The following is a 15,685-nucleotide window of genomic DNA, read 5'->3' as shown; positions in this document are numbered from 1 at the left end:
AATGTATTTTACCCTGCAAATGGAGAAAGGTGACGGAGCCATTATCAGTTTCAATGGGTATGACGCCTTTGATCCAGGCTACAATCAGTCAAAAGACTAGCCTACTGCAACACGCAAAGATAGATTTTAGAGTAGCTGTATGTATCATTGACGACAGTGAAAACCTTTATGGGACCCAAAGGGAGAATCCGTCAGAGGCCATTATCTAACAAAATAACAGAGCAAAGTGTTACAACAACACATATATGTAGTTAACACATATATGTGTTTAATTCATGGACATGTAGTTTGGAGAGTGGAGAGGGATGAGAGGAGGAGAGGAGAGATGAGAGTAGGTGTCACGCCCTGACTCTGAGGACTTGTATTTGTTGAGTCAGGGTGTGTATTTTCTGGGTTTGTGTTTGCTATGTCGATGTTCTGTGTTTAAGATCGTTTAGATCTATGTTGGCCAGGGTGGTTCCCAATCTGTTACGGTCCGGCTCTGTTGGTCCTGTTCCTGTTGGTGTTCCTTTCCCTTTTCTCCCCTGTGTGTGTTGTTTGTGTCTGTCTCCCCCTGCTGTGCAGTCAGAGGTTCTAGGTCAGCGGGCGTGGCCATTCTATCACCAGAGCAGTTACATCAAGCTGCAGCTCATTGGCACCAATCAAGCAGCAGATATCTACCCGGGCTGGACACCTCTCCAGCGCCAGTTCGTTCCTACACTTCCAGTGATCTCGTCTGTTCCTGCTGCCTGCCTGCCTGCCTGCCTGCCTGCCATTCCCACGCCGCTACCTGCTCCTCTGTTGCCTGATATCCTCGTTATCCAGCTCTCAGGACTACTGGCTCTCCACCCCACTCAGCTCCTACCCCAGCCTGAAGCTATTCCACCCTGACTACTTCTCTCTGCCAATACACGTTGAATAAACTACATCCTAATTTTACTCTCTTTGTCCGTGTGTCCGTCTCTGCACCTGAGTCCACCACCCAACCTAATAGAACGAACTGGCCAAACATGGACTCAGCAGAGATGCCACATGAAACAACGGGTGATGGCGTACAACACGCCCTCCATTCACAAGGAGTACTATTGGGACAACACGACCAACTCATCCGGACTCTATTGGATAACAACCAGCAGTTGTTGGATCAAGTATCTCATCTCACCTCTCAGGTAACTAACCTGGTAACACTCACTACCCTTTCTCCCTCTGCTTCTCCTCCGCCTGTTCCTCCTACAGTGGCTCCAGGCTCGGCTTCCGCTCCTGTCCTTCGGGAACCCCCTACAACTGCACCCGAACCTTTCACCGGGGATTTGAACAAATGCCGTGGGTTCCTGCTTCAATGCCGCTTGGTGTTCTAACAGAAGCCCCTGTCTTTCGCCACGGAATCCTCAAAGGTACATTACGCACTGGGGTTAATGAGGGGCAAAGCTTTGATGTGGGCAGAAGCGGCTTGTTCTACTCAGCAGATTACCAGCCTGTCGTTTGACGATTTTTCCTCTCAATTGAAAGTTGTGTTTGATCACCCGGACTATGCCGGAACCGCCACAAAGAGACTATTGAAGCTACGACAGGGCACGGGTAGCGTGGCTGAATACGCCATTGATTTTTGGACCTTGGCAGCCGATTCCAAGTGGAACGACGAAGCTCTTCAGGGAGCGTTTGTTAACGGTCTAAGTGACACAATTAAGAATGAACTAGCTGTTCGTGATGAGCCTGCTAACCTTCATGTTCTCGTTTCCCTTGCTACACGAATAGACAACAGGCTACGGGAGAGGAGACAGGAGAGGGGCGGTCGGGTCCACACCTCTAACGGGGCTCCCTCGCTTTCTGCAGTCCGAGCTACACCACCACTCGGACACCGACCACACACCTCAGCGGATCCCTCCACGGAACTAGACGAGCCCATGCAGCTGGGCCGTGCTCGTCTGTCCCATGTCGAAAAGGAACGGCGCATACGGGCTGGTGAGTGCATGTACTGTGGGGACCGCACTCATTTCCTGGTTAACTGTCCGATTCGCCCAAAAAGACCAAGCTCGCAGGTAAAGGTGGGCGTACTTGCGAGTGTTATACCAGACTCAATGCCCACAGCACCCCGTCTAGTGATCCCAGTTACAGTCCAGTTCAGGAATCTATCTCTCCCACTAACTGCTCTCATCGACTCTGGTGCTGAGGATAGTTTTATTGACGCTAGCCTGGTTACTCAGGCTGAGATCCCTGTTAAGCCCCTGCCTAAGCCTATAACAGTAACCGCTATTGACGGCCATCAGTTTGCCAACATCACCCACCAAACTGTCCCCGTTTCTCTCATGCTGTCCGGCAATCACAAAGAAACCATCCAGTTCAAAGTAGTCTCCTCCTCGGCCTCCCCCCTTATCCTCGGTTTTCCCTGGCTTAGCCTTCACAACCCCCATATTGATTGGCAAAACCACAAGATACACAGTTGGAGCACTCACTGCCATTCTGTTTGCCTTGGGTCGGCTATTCCGCCCTCGGTCGGCTCCCCTGCTTCCCCTGTCAAAACCCCAGACCTCTCTTCAGTCCCGGAGGAGTACCGGGACCTGGCCGAGGTATTCAGCAAGTCCAAGGCACTTTCATTACCACCTCATAGGCCATACGATTGCGCTATTGAGTTACTGCCTGGAGCGCCTTTGCCGTCCAGTCGGCTTTTCAATCTGTCCCGTCCTGAGAGAGAAGCTATGGAAACCTACATAGGCGACTCCCTAACCTCTGGCATCATTCGTCCCTCATCGTCCGCTGTTGGTGCTGGGTTCTTTTTTGTTGAGAAGAAGGACAAAACTTTACGGCCCTGCATTGACTACAGAGGACTTAATAACATCACAGTCAGAAATACATACCCCCTGCCTCTCATCAACTCAGCATTTGACTCCCTTCATGGTGCCACTGTGTTTACCAAACTCGACCTACGGAACGCTTACCACCTCGTTAGGATCAGGCAGGGAGACGAATGGAAGACTGGGTTTAATACCCCTCTCGGACACTTTGAATACCTAGTCATGCCATTCGGTCTCACTAACGCCCCAGCAGTGTTTCAGGCCATGGTGAACGATGTGTTGAGGGATTTTCTACACCGTTTTGTGTTTGTCTATTTGGATGACATTCTGATATTCTCTAAGTCACAGGATGAACACGTCTCCCACGTCCGTCTGGTTCTCCAACGCCTCATGGAAAACAAACTGTATGTGAAGGCAGAAAAATGTGAGTTCCACCGGCAGTCCGTCCCCTTTTTGGGCTTTATCATCGAGCGGGGACAAGTGTCACCAGACCCTGAGAAGATCAGAGCGGTTGTGGAGTGGCCCACACCCACGTCTCGGAAGCAGCTACAACGCTTCCTGGGTTTCGCCAACTTCTACCGCCGCTTCATCAGGGGTTTCAGCCGAGTGGTTGCCCCCCTGACCAAGCTCACCTCCCCTAAGGTGCCATTCCTGTGGACGCCTGAGGCCGAGTCAGCCGTGAGTACATTGAAGAAACTGTTCACCACCTCACCTGTTCTTATTCATCCAGACACTAGTTTGCAGTTTGTTGTGGAAGTGGACGCCTCGGATTCGGGAGTGGGGGCTGTCCTGTCACAACGTTCCCCCACGGACCAGAAGCTCCATCCGGTGGCTTTTTTCTCCAAGAGATTGACCCCTGCTGAGAAGAACTACGACGTGGGTAACCGGGAGTTGCTTGCTGTCAAGTTGGCGTTGGAGGAATGGAGGCACTGGCTAGACGGAGCAGAGCAACCCTTCATAGTCTGGACGGACCACAAGAACCTGGCTTACATCCAGTCGTCCAAGAGGCTGAACTCCCGTCAGGCCAGATGGGCTCTGTTCTTCAGCAGGTTCAAGTTTATCTTAACATATCGTCCTGGCACACGTAATGTCAAGCCTGATGCTCTCTCTCGCCAGTTTACAGACACTGAAGACTCCAGCAATCCTGAATCTGTTCTGCCCGCTTCCTGTTTGGTGGCGGCTGTTCATTGGGAAATCGAGTCCCTCGTCCGATCGGCACAAGAGTTGGAACCTGGACCGGCCGATGGGCCTCCCGACCTTCTCTATGTTCCCGCAGCCGTGCGGCCGCAAGTGCTCAACTGGATCCACACCTCACGCTTCTCCTGCCACCCTGGTATGAAACGTACACTATCGCTACTCAAGAGGCACTTTTGGTGGCCATCCGCCGAGGCTGACGTCCGGGAGTACGTGGCGGCCTGTTCCATCTGTGCCCAAAATAAGGCTTCCCACAGGGCTCCTTCGGGCCTGCTGCGGCCTCTCCCTGTCCCGAGTCGCCCTTGGTCTCACGTGGGCTTGGACTTCGTCACTGGACTTCCTATGTCTGAGGGTAATGACACTATACTCACCATCGTGGACAGATTCTCTAAATCTGCCCATTTTGTTGCATTACCAAAATTACCATCTGCCAGTGAGACAGCCGACCTCTTTGTCCTACATGTATTCCGTCCCCATGGAATACCTGTGGACATAGTGTCCGATAGAGGTCCACAGTTTATTTCTCGGGTATGGAAGGAGTTTTGTTCGGCTCTGGGTGCCTCTGTCAGTCTCTCATCAGGTTTCCATCCCCAGTCCAATGGCCAGACTGAGAGGACTAACCAGGACCTGGAGGCTGCTCTACGCTGTGTGACATCCCAGAACCCGTCCACCTGGGCCAAACATCTCCCGTGGGTCGAATATGCCCACAATTCCCTCACCTCATCTGCCACGGGCCTCTCACCATTTGAGGCGGCTTTGGGGTACCAACCGCCATTGTTCCCGTCTCAGGAAAGGGAGTTAGCCGTTCCGTCAGTTCAGGATAACCTTCGTCGCTGCCGCAAGGTGTGGGTGGACACCCGTGAGGCCCTTCTACGGACAGAAGAGAGGAATAAGAGGGTGGCGGACAGGCACAGGGTAGTCGCTCCACAGTTCCAGCCTGGTCAGCGTGTCTGGCTCTCCTCCAGCAACATTCCCCTGCGCACTGACTCCCGTAAGCTGTCGCCCCGATATTTGGGTCCTTTTGAGGTCGAATCCATCATCAACCCTTCGGCTGTTCGGTTGAAGCTTCCCCAGGCCATGAGAGTCCATCCTACATTTCACGTGTCCCAGCTGAAGATGGTCTCCTCCAGTCCTTTGTGTCCGCCGGCGGATCCCCCTCCGCTACCGCGCATTATTGACGACCATCCAGCCTACACGGTTCGGAGACTGCTGGACGTCCGGAGGCGTGGTAGAGGGTTTCAGTACCTGGTGGACTGGGAGGGATACGGTCCCGAGGAGAGGTCCTGGATTCCCAGACGTTTTATTCTGGATCCTCAGCTAGTGAATGACTTCCATAGGGACCACCCTGACAAGCCGGGTGGGTCGCCGGGTGGCGCCCGTTGAGGGGGGGGTACTGTTACGGTCCGGCTCTGTTGGTCCTGTTCCTGTTGGTGTTCCTTTCCCTTTTCTCCCCTGTGTGTGTTGTTTGTGCCTGTCTCCCCCTGCTGTGCAGTCAGAGGTTCTAGGTCAGCGGGCGTGGCCATTCTATCACCAGAGCAGTTACATCAAGCTGCAGCTCATTGGCACCAATCAAGCAGCAGATATCTACCCGGGCTGGACACCTCTCCAGCGCCAGTTCGTTCCTACACTTCCAGTGATCTCGTCTGTTCCTGCTGCCTGCCTGCCTGCCTGCCTGCCTGCCATTCCCACGCCGCTACCTGCTCCTCTGTTGCCTGATATCCTCGTTATCCAGCTCTCAGGACTACTGGCTCTCCACCCCACTCAGCTCCTACCCCAGCCTGAAGCTATTCCACCCTGACTACTTCTCTCTGCCAATACACGTTGAATAAACTACATCCTAATTTTACTCTCTTTGTCCGTGTGTCCGTCTCTGCACCTGAGTCCACCACCCAACCTAATACAATCAGAGGCAGCTGTAGCTCGTTGTCTCTGATTGGGGACCATACTTAGGTAGCCTGTTGACACTAGTGGGGTGTGGGATCTTGTTCCGTGAAAGGTATGTTGTTTGTGTCTACCTTGGACTTCACGTTTCGTTTATTGTTTTGTCGTTGTGTTTATTATTTAAAATAAACATGTATGCATATCACGCTGCGCCTTGGTCCGTCCCGTCCTTCAACGATCGTGACAGTAGGAGAGGAGAGAGAGGAGGAGAGGAGGGAGGGATGAGATATTTCTCAACATATTAGCAGAGACCAGCAGATATCAACCAGAACAAAAACATTGAGACAGCTTTTGGGTCTAGGACAGAATATATAATGGTCCAATATTTCATGCCTATTTGATCTTCTGTCAAAGCGATTAAAAAAAAAAAACTGTAGGAGGGAGAGCTGATGACGGATAAAGGCCCAAACCGTTTCGCTATGGTCTGGTTCATCACTAATACAGGTAAACCCATTGCTTCTTCAAGCACCATTGAAACTAAACACACAGTTGTCTAAATGGGTAACAATTTTCTACAGTTTTACTGAATAGGGTATCGATGATATGGTGGATCTATTCTAAAGGATAATTATTATACCAAGACACGTGCTAGCCAATTGGTACTCCTGATGGAACCTGTGTGGACCACTCAGAACTGTGTATCTTGACAACATGTAAATAAAAGTCACAGTCTGCATTCGTTTTTTCTTTACCCTCTTCATTTGGTTAATTACATTGCTCAAGGTCACAAAGGAATCAATTGTCTCCCTTTGTGAAGTGGATATTGAAGTTATTTTCAGTACATTACAGGTTATCGTTGGAAATGAGATTGTAGGAGGGAGGCTCACATCTCACTGTTCAAATGTAAAAACGTGAAGGCCTTTAGAAGAGGAGCTCCCAACCTTAATGAGAGCGCTGTAAACACACAGGCTGCTTCCCAAATGGCACACTATTGTGGCACACCAAATGGCCCTACTGTATATGCCCTGGTCAAAAGTAGTGCACTATATTGGGTGCCATTTGGGACGCTGGGACAGGCCAATTTCCTCCCTTCTCAGACCAAGGCATTTGTCTAGTTCTTGAAATCAATTTGTTGTCAGTGCTTCAGATCTAAATGGAATCCTCACAAATGTTTGATGGTTAGAGCGAAGGACATTGAGAAACCGGAGGTCAACTATTATTTTATTTTTCTGTTTTATCTGTTTGTTTGTGCATTCTTTGTCACATTGAACCAGTAAATAGATTATATTCAGTTATTTCCATTTTTATTCTGTTCTTTAATATTAAATGATAGTCTGTATGCTGATTCCCACTGAGCTACTGTTGCTTGCATTGCACTTAGTTTGTTATTTGTGCTAAAACATGAATAACAGAAAAACAGCCTTATGACGTGTGTACAAGTTAAATGAGTAGATGGAATATTCATGCTACGATAAACACAACAAAAAACACCCAAATAGATTATTTTAGATAGTTAATTTCATGGTCTCCGGCCTTGCTGCATTGCATGTCACAAAACTACTTAGCAGAGGGATGTATTTTGGGTACTGGGACAACAAAAGTCGTCCTTCTCTTTTGTATTGTGTCTAGAAATCCAATTCAGATAATCTTTAACACAAATGTTCACTGTATGTCCTGTGGAAGCAATACCATAGATTCAGAATGTTGACCAATATTGTATACAGATGTGTTCTCTTAATTTGAACACTCTGTTGTCGCAGAGAATTTTCCTGCACTGCAGGAATTGCAAACTTTTAAACATTTTGTAATTCCCACTTTAAAATGTCAGACTTGATTTGCCCTAATGAATTTTACATTTTAGTCAGTTAGCAGACGCTCTTATCCAGAGTGACTTACAGTAGTGAGTGCATACATTTTCATACTTTATTCATACTGGTCCCCAAGAGTGTGCAAAGCTGTCATCAAGGCAAAGGGTGGCTATTTGAAGAATCTCAAATATAACATATATTTTGATTTGTTTAACACTTTTTGGTTACTACATGATTCCATATGTGTTATTTCATAGTTTTTAGAAAATAGTAAAAAATAAAGAAAAACCCTTGAATGAGTAGGTGTTCTAAAACCCATAACAGATCATCAAAAAGTATGTTTTTTAAAAACTTTAAGCACATTTTCAATTGACTAAGTACAACACACAAAATCACACAGTAACTTTTTCACCAAACCTAATCAGTGTTTCATCAAGAAATACCTTTCATATAAAGTAATTGCCTTTCACAATGCAATGCTCGCAATACTTTTCATATGATTCTCTTCTCATTTGTTTAAATACATTTGACCATCACTTAATCCAACTACGCTTCATGGTTATTCACTTAACCGTTTGGTAAACCTATAGATTTTAGACTGGTTTGTCTACTATATATGGAATTTGAGAACTACAGAAATAAAATGTGTGTTTGTAAAGTATAAACATCTAAATTACATGTATGATACATGATAACCACTCATAATGACTTCTCGTTGATTTTACATATTGGTAACCACAATTAGTCACCATATAAAAGGGGGAGTGTGAACACTTGCAATTTCTTTCAACATGGAGCAGGATAGACAGCAAGGGAGAGGAAGAAATCAAAGAGCTCGTGGACAAGGGGCCCGTCAGAGAGGTGGCCATGGGCCCCATCAGAGGTCAGAGAGGTGGCCATGGGCCCCATCAAAGAGGTCAGAGAGGTGGCCATGGGCCCCATCAAAGGTCAGAGAGGTGGCCATGGGCCCCATCAAAGGTCAGAGAGGTGGCCATGGGCCCCATCAAAGAGGTCAGAGAGGTGGGCATGGGTCCCATCAAAGAGGTCAGAGAGGTGGCCATGGGCCCCATCAAAGGTCAGAGAGGTGGCCATGGGCCCCATCAAAGGTCAGAGAGGTGGCCATGGGCCCCATCAAAGGTCAGAGAGGTGGCCATGGGCCCCATCAAAGAGGTCAGAGAGGTGGCCATGGGCCCCATCAAAGAGGTCAGAGAGGTGGCCATGGGCCCCATCAAAGGTCAGAGAGGTGGCCATGGGCCCCATCAAAGGTCAGAGAGGTGGCCATGGGCCCCATCAAAGGTCAGAGAGGTGGCCATGGGCCCCATCAAAGAGGTCAGAGAGGTGGGCATGGGTCCCATCAAAGAGGTCAGAGAGGTGGGCATGGGCCCCATCAAAGGTCAGAGAGGTGGGCATGGGCCCCATCAGAGGTCAAAGAGGTGGGCATGGGCCCCATCAAAGAGGTCAGAGAGGTGGGCATGGGCCCCATCAAAGAGGTCAAAGAGGTGGGAATGGGCGCCGTCAGAGGTCAGAGAGGTGGGAATGGGCCCCATCAAAGGTCAGAGAGGTGGGAATGGGCCCCATCAGAGGTCAAAGAGGTGGGCATGGGCCCCATCAAAGAGGTCAAAGAGGTGGGCATAGGCCCGTCAAAGAGGTGGACGTCAGAGAGAGGCAGGCAGACGGCAGGGAACTGTTGTGTCTAATGAAGTCTGGGCCATCATCGTTGACCATGTGGTAAACAGAGGCCTTACCATTGCAGAGGCTGATTAGTTAGATTAGTTCACCCCAATCTGAAAAGATCAACAGTCAATTTGATCATGAGAACATTTCACCAAGAAAACCGGTAAGTCTGCAGGATATGCACTATGCTTTACCATTACATTTACCGTAAATGACAAATTATAATGCATGTAAATTCACAAAACATCTTACAGTATTCTCACAGTATGATCTATTGACAGTATACTCTGTTCTACCCTCAGAATTGACAGAAGACCCCATGGTGGTGGCTGTGGTCGTGTGCTGACCGACCAGCAGGAGTGGGCAGTGGTGGAAATGGTGAGGGCCAGGAATGACATACGGCTGCCCGAAATAAAGCAGGCCATTGAGGAGAACGATGACACCTTTGCCAATGTGGCGTCCATCAGCCTACCAACAATCGCCCGAGGCACCAGGTATCTATGAAACACATTAACCTGGTGCCTTTAGAGAGAAACAACGACCGGGTGAAACAACTGCGGGTCGAGTATGTTCAGGTACAGCACTATATACTGTATTACTGTTACTATTAATGCACATGCTACTTCACAATATCATATTGGAACTATACTGTAAAAAGAACTAACCTAAATATATTTTTAGAGGGTGATGCTGTGGTAGGACGTAGGCCATTACTTGGATCCTACAACGCTGCACACCTCATTGTGTTTCTCAATGTAATTGAGCAGGCCTGTCAAGGTGAAGGGATCACCTATGTCATTGTGTGGGACAATGTCAGGTTCCACCATGCAGAGGTGGTTCAGGCATGGTTTCGGGCCCATCCCAGATTCGTGACCCTATACCTACCCCCAAACTCTCTTTTCCTCAACCCTATTGAGGACGTTTTTTCAGCATCGAGGTGGAAGGTGTACGATCGCCATCCCCATGAGCGTGCCACCCTCCTTCTGGCCATGGATGAGGCATGCGGCGACATCAATGCAGACCGATATCAAGCTTGGATTCGCCATGCCAAAAGGTTTTCCCACAGTGCATGAACAATGAGGACATTCACTGTGATGTGGATGAGAATTTATGGTCAAACGCTCAAGACAGGCTTGATGCAAATTAATGTGTGCAAAACACATTTTCATTCATATCATTTGTTTCATTTCATTTCTTACATTTGATTACGTACAGTACACCTATGTTGCAATTATATACCATTTCTTTTTTTTATTGCATGAATGATTGTAGAGGATGTCTTCACTGATCACACCTTTGATTACACACTGGATAGATACGATGGAAATGATAGATTTTCTGTCAATTTTGTATTGCCTAATGTGAAAACTATGTAATCTTCTGTAATTTACAGTACTGTAGCATATTACTTTCAGCACTTCTAAGGGCGATTTGAAACACGTACTGTATCTTGCATTGTTTACGATGCAGTGGTCTAAGGCACTGCATCGCAGTGCTAGCTGTGCCACTAGAGATCCTGGTTCGAATCCAGGCTCTGTCGTAGCCGGCCGTGACCAGGAGACCCATGGGGCGGCGCGCAATTGGCCCAGCGTCGTCCAGGGTAGGGGAGGGAATGGCCGGCAGGGATGTAGCTCAGTTGATAGAGCATGGCGTTTGCAACGCCAGGGTTGTGGGTTCGATTCCCACAGGGGGTATGAAAAAAATAAAAAATATATAAATAATGTAAGTCGCTCTGGATAAGAGCGTCTGCTAAATGACGTAAATGTAAATGTAAACTGAAAACATATAATTATGTTGTGTTTTTGGTGATTAAACAAACGTTCTCATTACATTTCACAATAAACTTATATTTTGAATAAATGGTTGTGTGGTGAGAGACGTTTACAATCCAAATGAGTGCACAATGACAGGTTTTGAATGAAAGACCGGCTGTGTTACAAGTGGGACCAGTTTGGAGTTTTGTACTAAGAGTTGTGATGTACCACATACGTGTGAAAATAGTACCAAAGTGATACAAAAACGGTAACCTTTACAAAGCCCTTAACTAGGTGCCCACTACCCCTGTAGTGGAGTGTGTGTGTGTGTGTGCATGAACTCCCCATCATGGTATCTATTTGACAGGAGTGGGTGCCCTTTAACATATTCCCCCCATGGTTCCTATTGTGTCTATTGGCATTACGCCACTGTAGACTACAGATGTAGGATCTAAATGTTATCAGTCTTTTGTTGCTGATCATTTTTATAAATGCTTTGTGATTTACATAAATTCACTGAAACCCCACACTAACACACAGTTACAGTATATTAACAGTATTGCACTTTTCATGTAGCCTACTTTTGTCCAGCTAATAGCCACCAATCAAGCAACATTATGGACCAAACGTTCAAATCCTTTTGCTGCAGGATTACTTTGCTGTGACGCTATAGGTCAAATTAAGATCCTACATATGTACAGACCCTGCCTCTCAGCATTCACACCCATTCCCCCCCAGAGACACTCTTATACAGCCTTGTGAAACCAGTCTGACCGCTGCATTCACACCCATTCCCCCCCAGAGACACTCTTATACAGCCTTGTGAAACCAGTCTGACCGCTGCATTCACACCCATTCCCCCCCAGAGACACTCTTATACAGCCTTGTGAAACCAGTCTGACCGCTGCATTCACACCCATTCCCCCCCAGAGACACTCTTATACAGCCTTGTGAAACCAGTCTGACCGCTGCATTCACACCCATTCCCCCCCAGAGACACTCTTATACAGCCTTGTGAAACCAGTCTGACCGCTGCACTCACGTTTCCATTCACTTCAGAATGTGGGCTATCGTGACGTCAGTCTGGTTTCATGAAGCTACCTCTTAGACTATATACAAGCTCAGCTTTTAGCACATATTTTGAATCACAGGTTTTCTCAAAGTCGTACAGGATGAGAACCAATGGGGCCAGAGGAATATTATATTAGCTAAAAAGAAAGTGGTTCCCAAATCCCAAAGGTTCATGCTGTCTCAGACACATCAGAAAAATTACATCAAATGTATTTTCTGAAGTTACTGCCGAATATGAAACCAAAACAGTACAGGTTTAGACAAAACAAATCAATTTGTGGCACCTTAGCCAAGCTAGTGAAGCTCCAAATTAGCAGCACCTGTGGTAATGACGTTCAGTTAGCAGTGCCATGAAAGTTTATGCAGCAGAACGTCACATTCAGTAACCCACTCCAGGCTGATACTGTACAGATGAGACAACAGGCTTATCCATAAAAGTTAAATAATTGTATCGCTGATAAAGTCAATGGGACAAGGGTTATTCACAATAAAAAATGTATTAAATATCTAATCGTATCTTCCTCGTTAACATAAAAATAGGGAAAAAAGCCCTCTGGAAGTTTAACGTAGTGGAGGACACAGTCTTTATCTACGTATAAATGGCAGAATGAATCTATGCAGAACAATAAAATGTCCTCGGTTGCAAATGGAACAGTCTGGAATTTCTCCTGACCTGTAGTAATCCCATTGACACTGCACTGGGCTTTCAGTTATCACCTGGTTGGTTCTGATATAAATTATTATACAGAATTTAATGTAATGTACACTAGCTGTGCCCCTTAAAAAAATTTAACAAATTGAATTTTTATCTTGGAGTCGAAGCTCATTGGATATAATTTCCTCATTGACTTCCTGAAGTTGTACGTTTTGATTTCCATAAATCTCACAAAATTCTGAAAGCTGTGCACTAATGGACCTCATCTCCTGTCATGGGCTTGAGAAAGCATCGACCATTGCCTCTCCTTTCCTTGAAAGAGCCTGATTTGTGAAAGCCCTAGATCAATAACGCTTTAATAGAATACACATTCAATATGTTCCTCTCCAATGACCAGAGGGAAATACATTGGTCTGATTATAAACATTTCCACATTTCCAAAGCCTAAGGATACCAATGCACTTTCTCAAGGGTAATGGTTTACCTTGGTGTGTGTGTGTGTGTGCGTGTGTGTACGCACAAGTGTTTGACCGATCAACTGACTGACATCTTCCTTCCCAAATGGCAGTTCCTCCCTCTGAAGGCCCCTTCAACCCTTAGTCTCTACCCTGTCTGTCTGTCTGTCTGTCTGTCTGTCTGTCTGTCTGTCTGTCTGTCTGTCTGTCTGTCTGTCTGTCTGTCAGACTCCCTTTGAAGGTCCCCTCAACCTTTAGTCTCCACCCTGTCTGTCTGTCTGTCTGTCTGTCTGTCTGTCTGTCTGTCAGACTCCCTTTGAAGGTCCCCTCAACCCTTAGTCTCCACCCTGTCTGTCTGTCTGTCTGTCTGTAAGACTCCCTTTCAAGATCCCCTCAACCCTTAGTCTCCACCCTGTCTGTCTGTCAGACTCCCTCTGAAAGCCCCCTCAACACTTAGTCTCCACCCTGTCTTTCAGAAGCGTGACAAGTTGACTAACTCCTCTCCTGACTGTGAGTGACTGACGGGATGTGATGGTGTCATTGAGCTGGCCGGGTTCACCTTAGGATATACAGCTCTCTCCCCTCTCCACTCTCTGTCTGGCCTGTTATACAAGCTAGAGAACTAGGAGCTAAGAGTATCCATTATCCCCAGGTCATTTGAGGGATTCACCTATAATTTGAGGGATTACCTATGATCTATGACCACTGAGCCATTATATAATTTCTGATTGACCAGGGGAGCTCCTTCTCTGTTGCATCACCATTTCCAGTCATAGCCCTTCCTGTGGTCAGAAGAGAACCACACATCCAGACAGACAGGGGCCTGACAGGTCACCGATGGCAGACACTGTTATCATGCTACAAATGACTTAAGTACAGGTTTCCTCTGACCTTGTGTTAGGGGGAGAACACATGCAGTGCCAGCATTGAATAGACGGCTGGGGAGTTAGGTCTACAAAGGCAAGGAGCCCCCAAGCTTCCGTGGAATTTCGCCAAAAGTTTAATTGCTGTTGCAGCTCTTTGAGCCAGTACACCCCAGTAGAGAAAACCACTGTGTGTTTTCACCCTCATCAGGGCCCCAGCCTCCTGGGTGTTTTCACCCTCATCAGAGCACCAGCCTCCTGGGTGTTTTCACACTCATCAATGCACCAGCCTCCTGGGTGTTTTCACCCTCATCAGAGCACCAGCTTCCTGGGTGTTTTCACCCTCCTTAGAGATCCAACCTCCTGGGTGTTTTCACCCTCATCAGAGCACCAGCTTCCTGGGTGTTTTCACCCTCCTTAGAGATCCAGCCTCCTGGGTGTTTTCACCCTCCTTAGAGAAACAACCTCCTGGGTGTGAAGGGGGACATGAGAGGAAATACCAGGAGGCTGACCATGAATGCATCCCAAATGGCACCATATTCCCTATATAGTGCCCTATTGGCCCTTGTCAAAAGTTGTACACTATCAAGTGAATAGGGTGCCATTTGGGACAGCGACCATGACAGTCATCTAATGGACCAGAATGACCATGTTGATGGAGCTGAAACAGTATTTCTGTCTCTGACTGAGTGTTTGTGGATGTAGGCTGCGCCTGGCTATTTGTGTTTCTGAGGTGTTCTACATCATGCTTGGGTGTCCAGGAACATCTCTTGGTATCTGTGTTTGTACAGGTTGTAAGTGGTGTGTGTGTGTGTGTGCATGAGAGAGAGAAAGAGGAGAGAGAGAAAGAGGAGAGAGTGTTTACACAACACAATAGAACGTTTTCCTGAGGCACAGCAGTACACAGTAGCCTATCTATGAGTCCGCATGTCCTGTCTTAGACACTAAAGCAGGTTTTAATGCCAGTGGACACTGCAATGACACAGGCAACTAAATGTGCCCTGTCGCACACACTGAGGTACACACACATGCACACACACACACACACAGACACACAAACACCTGAAGTATAGACGCACACAGCGATGTGCAAGAGCACATGCGCACGCATTCCCCTAAGTCATTGAAAAGTCACCCACCACTTACGACTCCTCCCAAATCGATACTCCTCCGTACCGCCGCCTCCGCTCCAATCTTACACAGTACATCTTTAACAGGGGGTTAAGGGCCTCGGACAGCAGGAGGAGACTCCTTCATTAAGCTAAGATGTCTCCCTGTACAGCCCAGTAAAGTATCATAGACACACTGTTAAAGAGATTAATGTATTGTCAGGCTAATATTGACCTAGACACCATATTTTACCGTCTAAGGAGAGTTCAAGAGACCACATACACACAGAAAGTGTCATTGAAAGGGTTTTAGATAAGACATCTCACAGAATTTCACCTTCATGTCCCTCTACCCTACTCTTTTCAATTTTATCAAGGATTCCCCTTGCTGCTTGAGATTCCCCCCCTCTCTCTCTCTCTCTCATTTCCTAGCGTAGTGATAGGACCCCA

Source organism: Coregonus lavaretus, assembly GCF_964263955.1.
Source record: "Coregonus lavaretus genome assembly, chromosome: 3".
NCBI lineage: Eukaryota > Metazoa > Chordata > Actinopteri > Salmoniformes > Salmonidae > Coregonus > Coregonus lavaretus.
The sequence above is the reverse complement of the archived record's forward strand: the minus strand, read 5'-3'. Positions refer to the sequence as shown.